The sequence below is a fragment of the Quercus robur genome, chromosome 4 (genome assembly GCF_932294415.1).
Source record: "Quercus robur chromosome 4, dhQueRobu3.1, whole genome shotgun sequence".
Classification (NCBI taxonomy): domain Eukaryota; kingdom Viridiplantae; phylum Streptophyta; class Magnoliopsida; order Fagales; family Fagaceae; genus Quercus; species Quercus robur.
In genome coordinates, this window is record NC_065537.1 from 67,601,281 (window position 1) to 67,613,305 (window position 12,025).

A 12,025-nucleotide genomic window follows, 5' to 3' on the forward strand; every position below is an offset into this window, starting at 1 on the left:
TTCCCTCTTTGCTCACACTACCTCTCTCTTTGTTTTCACTCTTTTTCCAGTATTTCCCCCTTTTTTTCAAGTTTCCAACCAACCCTTCTTGTTTGCCTTCCCTTTCCTTATATAATCTCTCCTTAGTGGGGTACTAATCATTATTGTTTCACTAGTTTTCATGCATCTCCACTTTTGCTAGAATCCTGAGGAATCATCATGCCTTTTGAGGATTCTCTTGAAACTTGTTCCAGATGTCAAATAGCATTTGGTAGCGAGTTCCCCAAAGGCACTAACAACTCTCAGCAACTAACTTTAGTTTAATAATTTCTTTATCAATTTCCCACCACCTCATCAATCAGTAGTAGGCCAAGGGCTATAGGATTCCCCCGAATGATAATTTCTATGTACTAATACACATGTTGCCGAGTTGAGCTCACTCCAACCGAGTTTGAGGTCCACTTCCATCTTATGGGCTGGTTTGGGCTACTCAGGCCGATCTAGGGCCTAAGTTGAATGGGTCAATATTGATTTTTTGGGCCCAAACCCCTCCACAGGTAACATGCTTGTTTCCCCTTTTATGTACTTTCTTTGTTTCTTTGTTATCTCTTTTGCCTATCTACTGGCTTTGTGTTTCCTTTATTGAAGCGAGGGTGCAACTTCTAAAATGCAAGTTAAGAAGGGCAAAAAAGCATGCAAGAAGACGCAAGCCCAAAAAGGGCAATGTTCAATAGATTAGGAGGTTTAGTCTCTCCATGTAGTTATCTTTTTCCCACTCTCAACCTTTTTCTTTAGAACCATGTATCTAGGGTAGGGTTGCTCTATTTGTATCTTGCTTGGGTCACATTCCTAGGGTATGGCAATGTCTATTTTATCTTTTCAATACCTTGTTGGGCCATACCCTTTGAATGTAGGCATGTATGCTTTATCTTTCTTGTACCTTGCTTGGGCCGTGTTCCTTGAGTACGGCATTGTCTGATTTACATTGCCTAACACATGCCATACACGTAATCGGATTTTTGAACTCAAGAATCAAGATTTTTTACTTGTCCGTATTAGATTAGTAAAAACTACTTTTTCTTAGCTTGGGATTGGTAATAATATCAAATAGAGTCAGGTGACCAATCATACCTTAGAAAAATCCAATGATTGGTGGCGACTTCACTTACCTTTTTAAATTATAGTCTAAAATTGACTCAATTCAAGTCACATACTAGAGGTACCCTTTTCACCCTCATTTCACGGCACTTAAGCTCAAACTTTCATAAATAAGGGATTGAGTGTCACCGCAATGGGTGGTCGGCCACTGTAGGGCATCAACACCACAGATTTTGGGGGAACCCTGAAAGACTTGTCACGGGCGCTTACGCCCACTTGAACATGGGTAGTCAGCATTAAAAGAGCTTCCCATAAATAACATGGGTAACAGCTCACCTGAGAGATAAGCAAAAGCGTAATGGACGGACCAACGTGCAGAAGGACATTAAATCCTACAATGCCCCAACATTTTTTCCCAAAGGATACAAGACCATTAAGGTCAGCATTTATCCCCATAATGAGGGACAAAGGCCTAAAAAAGGGCATAAACAACCAGAACAAAGGTACGCAATTGTTTTGCAACATACGCACTACAATTCTCTAACCAAATAGCAATTCCTCTGTACTGTTAAGCTCTGATCTTATTGACTAGCTCGTTGAAGGCCCTTTGACACACACCACACTGTATGCTTTGAGAACCTTATCCTTTTTTGCAGGATCTCATGGCTCCTGTGTTAATTTCATCCATCCATATAGATAAGGAGTTCGACTAAGGATTTTTTGCATCATTAGTAACAATGAATTTTGAAACTAGAAAACTAAAGTGAAGGTTCAAATAAACGTCCTGTAACCTTTTATAATATATATATAGATAGATATATATATATATATATATATTTGTATTTTTCTATTTCAAATCTTGCAGAACTTATTAGAAAGAGAGTGATATCATCTATATTCTCCATTGACTCATAGATATCCCTGAAAATTCCTAATTTCGTTAGTCTTTCACTAGAATCCATCTAGTGATGATCTTGAAGATGAACTTTCATAAATAGGGGATGCTAGTGAAGAAGGTGGAGTGAAAGCTTGAAACACCCCATAATTTTGACACCAATTTAATTATTATGCGTAAATTATATAGGAGGCCTACAATTAAATGGATTAAATTGATTTGGGCCTAAGATATTAAAAATAAGATAAGTACTATGAGATATGAAGCCCAAGTGAGGTGGCATAAGTAAATATATGGGCCTTGAAAACCCTAGCCTTTTTCCTCTTAAATTACACGTGTATATACATAAGAAGTTCCTTTTTGTTTTCAGCCGCAACATACAAGTAAGCTGTTTCTTGTCTTCTCTACGGCTGTGTAGGAGAATCAGGTCAGCTCTCCTCTTTATTTGGGTTCTTTTATTTTTGTGATACCTAGCATGTGTCTATCTAGCTTAAGAACTATTGATATATCACACAGCTAGGATGGAGGATTTTTGCGTATATGAGTCTTTGTGCTGCACAGAACACAGGGGTAGGTGTGGACTTGAAATTCAACGTTGTCATCGTGTTAATAAATAAAAAATAAAATAAAATAAAACCTGATTATGACTAGAAAATCATCCCACGTTTTCAAGGAGGAATTGTGCATGAAATGGCTTTCGTAGCCAATAGGACAAAAGGCATGACTTCATAAAGTCTAACCTTTCAATATATTAAAGAAAAAGGAAATTCTAAGCATTGGTTCTGATCTCAACACCCCCCACTTATCCGTATTTTATGGGAAAGGATATCCTATGGTTATTATTATATTAGATTAGGGTGATGGATATAGCTACATGACAAGAAAGGATGTGAATTGTAGATTGATGAAATTTCACTTATTCGGTCATTTTGAAGCCTTGAATATCCATGATTATATCAATGGAAAAATCAGAGTAGGCAGCAATATTTTTATGTCCAAAAAAAAATCTGATCAAGCTGAAAGTGTATTGGATAGTTAAGTGAATAAATAGAGGATTTTGGATAAATTAATATTGTTTAGGATGAAACCGTTTAAGTGTGAAAATAGATTTTTAAGTGGGAAATTGTGTATTGATGAACCTATTTTTGGTGTTGCTAGGTTCTAATTCTACTGAATTGTTGTGATTCAAGGGAGGTTGATTTCCTTTATTTTGCAACTAAGAGGTAAGTGGTGTTTACTAATTTTGGGGGTTTTCCCAAATAGTGTTGGTTATTAAACTATTATATATCAAAGAAATATATTGTTATTCTATACATATAAATGGATATTTTATAATTTCTTGACGTGCACATTGACTATTCGTTTTATGAAAAACTTGTGGGACAACCTAAATTTATTTAAACTTGTATGTGTGAATATGTCTTTATATTTTGAGAATTATGAATGGATTATTTCATGAGCATATTGAATAAGTTTTGAAAACCTATGGCAAGTCGTGATTAGAAGCTCAATATGGTATTTTAGTCCTTAGCAAGGGACAATCATACTGCAGCTAGTCCTTAGCAAGGGACGGTCCTAGAAAAGGGGAGAGTGCACTTTTGATAACTCCTTAGCAAGGGAGTATACTATTGAGGATCCAAAAAGGAAGCTCCTTAGCAAGGGAGTGCACCTTTAGGTTCCAAAGGAGCCTTTCCTTAAGAAAAAGGGATGTAAAGGAGGTTCTAGTCCAAAAAGGGGACAGCACAACCCTGTCAACGGGGCATAAACGTTGACCATGAGAAAAGTCTAGGAAATTGTTTATATGATGGTATATATATGACAGTTTTTAGACCCCTTAAACAATTGATTAAACCTAGGTAATTAGCCAAGTTGTTACTTAGTCCAATTAAACAAGTCTAGGTTATCACAATCAAACAATCATATCATGCATAGCAGCGGAAAATAAATAAGACAATGATATGATCACCCAGGAAAACCAAACCGGTAAAAAACCTGGGGAGGATTTAACCTAGCTATCCTCAAGGTAAAAAGCAAAATCCACTAGAAAGAATTGAAGTTCATACAAAAGGACTTACAAGCACCCCCGCTTGACTTCCTAATGCTACCAACCAGTAGAACTTACTGACACGACCACGTGCAAGCTCCGAATCCACGGACTCCTTCTTTCTTTGGCCTTTGCAAAACACAAACACCCCTGTTTGTGACTTTGAGATCCCACTCAAAGGTTTAGCAACATAAACTCTCCTGTTTGTGACTCCAAGACCACCCTTGAAGGTTTAGATCATCAACACCCTTGATGACAAGAGAAGGCAACAACTTCTACAATATCGGATCTTGGGATTCTTCAAGGAATAGTACCGATAGAAGACATAAGAGAGTTTTTAGGAACAAAACCCTAAATACAAAAGAGGCACAGTCTTTTCTCTCTGAAAAGCCACATAAAAACGTGCTTAGGGTTTCCTTTATATACTTGGAGAAGTAGATTAGAAACCCTAATCCTAAATGGGCTTTGACTGCTGTTTGGGCTTAATTAAAATTCTGCAGATACGATTTTCGATCGGTCGAGCCTGTCTTTCGATCGGTCGAACCAGACAGATTATGAAATCTTCTTCCTGCAGCTTGTATGTTCTTGAATCTTGACTTGAATCATCTTGAGCATTGTCTAATAAAACCTATAGACTCTAAGATCTATATCTAGACAAGTTTGTGTTCACGATTTGCCAATTGTTCTAAACATTTAGAACCTAACAATATATATTATGATGGCTCACAATATAAAGATATTATTTTATTTTATGTGAAATATTTATGATAAATATTGATGAGTTACAAGTTATGAAATTGTTATAAGAATTATTTATTTAGGGTTTGTTCCCACACCCCAATGTTAGTGAATTCCACTTATTGAGTTATCTCACCCCCCTTTATTTTCCCATTACAGATACATTAGAGGGATTACTGGAGTAGAGATTCTTGGGAGACAGATGTTATGAACTATTTTTGTAGAACTGAGGATTTTATTATTATTTTATGGCATTAAACATTGTATTGGAGAATTATTTTGAGGACGTTTTGTATTTGGTGGATTAGAGCTCTGACTTTGTGATGAGAGTCAAGGTTGCTAGTTTCTTTTATTTAATATTTTTATGGATTATTCAAATTAAATAGACTTTTTTTTGCTTATGAATTTGGGGCGTTACAAAGCTCATCTAGAACTTTATTCATCTGCTTATCTTCATTAAATAAATGGAAAAAAAGAAGATATTTTTCTTCTTTTTGGGTGCTCCAATTCCATATGCATTCTTCACCAAATTCCACATCCCAGTTGATTTATGGTACTTGAATTTCACAACTTATAACCCTCAGAGCTTGGATCATACCTATAAGCACATACTTCTCACTATGGTTATCTAGCTTGGACCTTTCTTGATTCGGTACATGCATATATGCAATGCTCCCAAACAAACATAAGTGAGAAATTGTAGGATTCTTTGAGCTCCAAGCTTGCTATGTGGGGTTCTTCCTCATACAATCCTTATGTGAGACTAAAATTAGTCAAATAGACTGCATGAGCGGGTTCATCCCAAACTTCTTTGGATATTCTCATGCTCTTTAACATTCTTTTGGTCATGTTACCACTTACCACTACCTACCATACATGTTGGGATTTGAGAAACACCTTCCTTCAGATATTCCAATTATAAACAAATATAAAAAATTGGTAACCCATGAAAATTAAAAATGTTGCCATCTAGTTGGAAAAAAGTTGTTCTCATAACGAATCTACTAGCTTTGATACCATGTTTTTGAAGTTGGTGGGTCTTTGCATAATCACATTCCCAAACACTAATACACCACATATAATGGAAGAGACACACACTCTTAGAGCACACCAAGGAAGGTAGAATGAATGGGGAAGAGGATGAGAACTCTTTGTTTGGAATGGAGGAAAGCATGCGTATATATACTATACCATACAAATTATACAATCTTAACTTCCACTATATATTAAATTACATAATTTCAAATTTTAACTACTCCATAGAATAACTTTTTTATATATTAATGAACCAGAGAGTTTTATATGACATATGGCTTGTAGGTACATTTGGTGTGACATGGAAAGGAGAAGAAAATAATTGCCCTCTTATTATATTTCCCTCTTTATTCTTTATTTTGAAACAATGATCATGGACAATTGGGGTTTCTACCCGGACCACCAAAATAAAAGAAGCCTCCATAATCTTTGATAGTATAGCAATTGGGTTTCGTCATGAATATCTCAGGGTCCCGGGGAGCCCTTTGAATTTGTTTACCATCAATGACATTGAGATTTTTGAAGAAGCTAGCCTTGCCGGGCCCTTCTTCTGCGAAATGGCCACTGCCCATTTGTGTTGTGGTGTGCTGCCCTCCTGAATTATAATTTATGACTTCTCCTCCCCATCTAACTCTTGAAGCACTATCAGACAGGATCGAGAATATGGAAGATGGCCAATATCCAAAGGCTTTGTTGTTAATATTCATCCACCAGTCTCCCCTTCCATTAACGTCCTACCTCATTGCACATGTCATGCAAATCAGTTTGTAATATTTTGAATGATAAATAAAGGTATAAAGACTAATGAAAGAGAAAACAAATGAATCTTTTTGTGTAGAACAACAGCTTAAATTCACCATCTTAAAATATAAATTATGTAAAAAGAAATTTCGCATGAAAAAAAAAAAAAAAACTTTAAATTTAAAAAGTTGTATATAAAAATACATAAACCGGGAAAAAATAATTTAAAACATACACTGTTTTAACTAAAACTAGAAGAATTTCAAACATATCAATAACATTTGTTACTGTAAATATTTTCTTGAGGAAAAAAAAGTACATATGATATGATCATATATGTCTATCCAAAAATTAGAATTATTTAATAAAGTAATTAAATTGAAATGTTGTACTATACCTTCCAAACGTAGAACTTGAGTGCATATTGGTTACCACCATACTTGGAATAAGGGGTGACAGTTGCACCCATTGCAATCTCTTTGTCAACATGAACAAAGCCAGGGCACAACAGATTATAGCAACCTGTGCTTTGATATGCATCATCCTGTAGCCATGATTAAAAAAAAAGAAATAGTATATGTAAACATGGCTAGTGTTGGCAGGGAAGTCAAATATTAAAACACGTACAGTCCAATATACGAAGAGTCTAGTGTTTCTATCTCCATATAGAGCTTTGCAAACCTGGTTTTCCACACAAAATAATTTTGTAAGAAAATGAAAAATTATTAGTAATTAATTATTTAGCATGTGCCTAAAAGAAAAGATGATGATGAAATTATATATACCATCGCGCCGGCTTCAATGGAATCAAGATCTTGACCAAATTCACCTTTTACCACCCAGAATTGAGAGTTGCTAAACTCAATTTCTTCCTGGGTATTGGGGTTCCACAGGTTCATGTCTGCCGTCATTCCATAATACTTATCCCAAGTCTCACTATACGTTGCATGCTTGAAACTCAAGAAGAAAAATAAAGGTTATGAATGTCGATTTGTGTCCTTCATTATAGTAGATACCATTTAGCTCAAACCTATTAATAATATTGGTTTAAAACTAAGTTGTACCTCATGGATATTTGGATCAATATTACTCTGAGTATGAGGGTTGGTATGGTATTTTTTCCTTCCAAAATTTGCTAGAGAGCCTGCCCTTAATAAATCTTCTTCTTTAGTTCTTCTTATGGGAATAGTTCCTTCTGGGCACCTTCCATTCAAGTGCCATGGCTGAGTAAATTCGGGCTCGAAGTTTGAAGAGACGTCATTGATTTCATCAAATGAAAACCCTTCTGGGTAAGAACTTGGTCTCATCTATTGCATTTGGCATAGATACCAATGCAAACCCGGTCCATACCATACATACAATAAGTATCACATTATTCGTGATACCAAATGAAATTTAGTTAATTAAACTAGTTACCTGAATTGTGTGATTTTTTAACAAAGGATGATCAAAAGCTGGCTGCTTGTAGATGTCTACGCAGTCGATTATATCTCCATCCGGGCTCTGTATCAGATACATTCTCATCACACACACATTGATATTAGTCTGAATTCTCAGTGTTGTAATAAAATTACACTGCTATTGTACATGGCTGTCATGTAGACACCATAACCCACAAAAGTGAATGACTCTTCTATGACTAAAGCAGAAAATACTAGAACATAAACATGTTAAATGAAGTGATTAATAACCTCGATGGATTTAAGAGCGGGCTTGTTAAGGCGCTTTAATTGCTGCTGGACCTTTGGTTTTTGTTTCTTTCCAAATGTGGTGTTAATGTTTCTGTTTCCAGCTGATGACATTGGTATGAGAAAGAACAAGTAGTAAAAGGTCATCTTTACTGCCCTCGACCACCTCCTCTCGCTTCCACAAGGGGGAGCCATGAGTGACTAGCTAATATTACATTCAAAATTGCGGTGTACAGAGATGTAATAGCTAGCTTTGATCGTCCCCTTTGCAATACTTAAACTTGAGATGTAATAGCTATCTTTGGTTGTCCCCTTTGCAATACTTAAACGCGCATTTGTTCATCCTCTTTGAACTGTTTCACATCCTATTTATCAATATATATACACATACAAACTTTTATAATAAGGATCACCCTGTTTTAAGTACAAACATCCTATTTAATTTCCTATTGACAACTACGATTCTTTTTTTTCTTTGTCTTTTTATAGGATTGGTCAAAATTTAAGGGAAATAATTCATCCTCTTTGAACAGTTCCACAAGCTAAAAATTTTGGAAGTTTCTTTTTTTTCAGTTAAATAAGGGAAATTCGGAGATCGTTTTCAAAAACATTTAAGGTTACAACCAAACATAGGAAAATTAGATAGTTTTATAGAAAATACTTTTTGAAAAATGACTTATTTTCTAGAAAAAAATTAACAACAAAACAAACAGGCTAGCGGTAGTGGGAAGTGAGAATAGATGAGGTTTAAATTTTGTAAAATAATTTTATTTTACCTCATCTAGTTAATACACCATTCAATTCACATACATCAGAATGTAGAAGTTTAAGCATAATAGAATTTCTATTTGACTTAGAAAAATGTTTCTTTGTCATCTTTGCTTGAATACAAATCTCACATTTGTTTTCATCATCATGCTTATATGAAATCATACCATGCTTTGATAAAAATTTCAAGTATTTGAAATTTAAATGTCCTAATCTAGGGGAATTATGTTGTTAAGCATTCAGATAGCATACTAGGCTTAATGGAGTTATACCGTGGTATCACTATGGCAGAGGATAAAGATAGTTGATGACAATATGTAACTTGAGCTCAATAATGTGAAATTTATAACTATTGAGGTTCTATTTATTTTGGAAAGGAAATATTTTCAATAGATAATATTTTTAGAGAAATTTATTTATTTTCTGTTACTTGCTTGACATACTAAATGTAAATTTCTAGTCTTCCATACCTTGTTAGATTGGAATGTTGCTTTTCACCCTTCTCCTTGTTTTACTCTTGTAGATTTGGTTGAGCATTGTAGTTTGAGAGTTGTTTGAAATTCTCCTAAGTACACCCCCAGTATACCTAGTGCTATCTTTTTTAATAAAATTTTCATTACTTTTCAGAAGAAAAGAAAAAAAGAAAAAAAAATCTATGTTAAAACCAATAAAAACCACAAAAGGTTGGAAGGCAGTGATGTTTGCTGTTGTGGTGGGAATAGTTTTAGGGGTGGAGGTGGTGGTGGTGGTGCAAAGTTGGAGGGAGGAGGGAGTTGGTGGTTGCAGCAATATAGAGTAGTTGCGTGGAGGAGGTGGTGGTGTGGCAATGCAGAATACGGGGAGGGAGGTGGTGGTGGCAGTGTGAAAGAGGGAGATAGAGGTGGTGGTAGCATGGGGGAGGTGGGGGGCAGGGAGGGTGGTGGGGGGGGGGGGGGTGGCACAGAGTAGTGGGGAGCAGGGGTATAGATTTGATCTGTAAATTGGTGCTCACTTTCACAAAGTGTAAACCAATTGTCACAATTTTGGTATTTTTTTGGTTGACCACTAGAACATATCCCATTAGACTAACAATTCTCGATTGCAACAAATATATAAGCCAAAAGAAATGGGACATCTATATTTTGTTTCACATCATACTTTCTATTTTCTTGTTCCCATTCTTCTCTCTTCAATGTGATTGCCTGATATTATCTTGAATTTTATCATCTTTTTCATATACCCTACTATTTTCAATGGTGATCATTCCCATAACCAATATATTGCATCAACTATTTATTTAGTTTCCTTTACTTGATGTGTCAACCTGCTATGTTCTAGTGTCAACTTTTGAAGCATTTGTTCCCATGCTAGTATAAATCAAGAGAACAATAGCTGAACAGTGAGGTCTTACTAGGTCCTAGACTGGTTGCATTTGAAAACTTTTCGATGAACTCTTCAGTTGATATAAGTATTTCCCGATATAATGTGGATTAAGTTTTGCTTTTTTGCCTACTGATTTCGCTAAGAATAAAAGATAATAAAACCATATCAAATAAATTTACCAATTCATGAGTGGGTTCTGACAGATATTTTGATGTGGAGTAGCAGAAAAGAAGAAGATAAGCCACAGCTCCGCAAAATAAATGCATGTCCATGTGATTATGTATGACTTACATCACTGCATCACTACACCTATACATCAATGCATGTTCATATTTATGTGCATGTTCATGGTATTCAAACAATATAAAACCCTAATAAGCATCAAAGAGATGAAACAAGCAAACTAAAACAAAACAGAGAGGAAAAAGCTTAAAGATACAGAAGCTAGCTTAAAATAGAGGCTAAAACATTCGAACAGGACGAAAGAAAAAAAAAACAAAAATGGAATTAGACTTTTTGGGCTTGAGTATGCATGCGCATACATAGGACATACGTGCGCATACCAACTGTAAGCGTATGCATACTCGTACATTACGAGTTTGTATACGCATGCAAGTTGCATGCGCATGTATACACACCCGAAACCCTAAACCCAAAAAACCGGAGCAGAAAACAAAGAAAACACAACAGAAACAAGGAAACTAAAAACCTAGCATGCTTTTAACACAAACACGAAATAAACTAAGACTAGACTGATACATTAAAGCTTTAAAACATGTAAACAAACAAAGGAATCTAAGAAAATCTAAGAGAAGTGAAGAGCCAAAGATAGAACCTTTACCTCAACACAAAAACTCTCTAGAACTTGATTTTGACCATTCCCCTTAGTCAATCTAGCTAAAAATAATTCAAAAATGTGTTAGTAAACTTATAACTGAAAGATCAAGACCAGAAAAGGTCCTGATCAAATAAAATTTGGCCTGAGGATATTTTGTGAAACCCCCCCCCCCTCTTTGATTCACTATTTTCTAGTGAATCTTATGTGATTTACCACTGGAGTTCATCCCCCCTTTGAAAAAGTACCATTTATGACTTTATATAGTAAAAAATAAAAGGGTTTGGAGCGGCTCCCAGATGATATGGGATTCATTGCAAACCAAGTTTAAGGTAGAAAACCTTTCCTTTATGGTTTTTGGAACCCTAGCATATGCATGTGTATGCGAACGCATGCATGAAGTATGCACACGTAAATCATAAGCATGTGTGTGCATAAGTGGGAATACGCACACATGCCCTAGGGTTTTTGTGGCCTTTATTTTCCAAAAATAGTTTATTTGATCCAAAAATAAGTCATCTTTTCCATAAACACTTTTCTAAGTCAATTTTCATCTAATTGGTTCCTAAACCAACCTTGAGATTTAGAATTCTTACATCATTGGGGATCGGGGGCTTGAGTTGTAAGGGGTACAAAATGCTGTGTTTACACCAAACACGAAACTCTGTTAGAATTTTGCATTGAAAATAGGGCACTTTTGTTGCTGTATTCTCATAATGAAAGCTTTGTGAGGATAGCATTTTGTGTACTATAACACACCAGTGGTGAAATGCTACTAGATTTTCGTCATGAAAATAAGGTGAGATGCTGCTGGATTTTCGTTGAGGAAATTTGGAAATAAT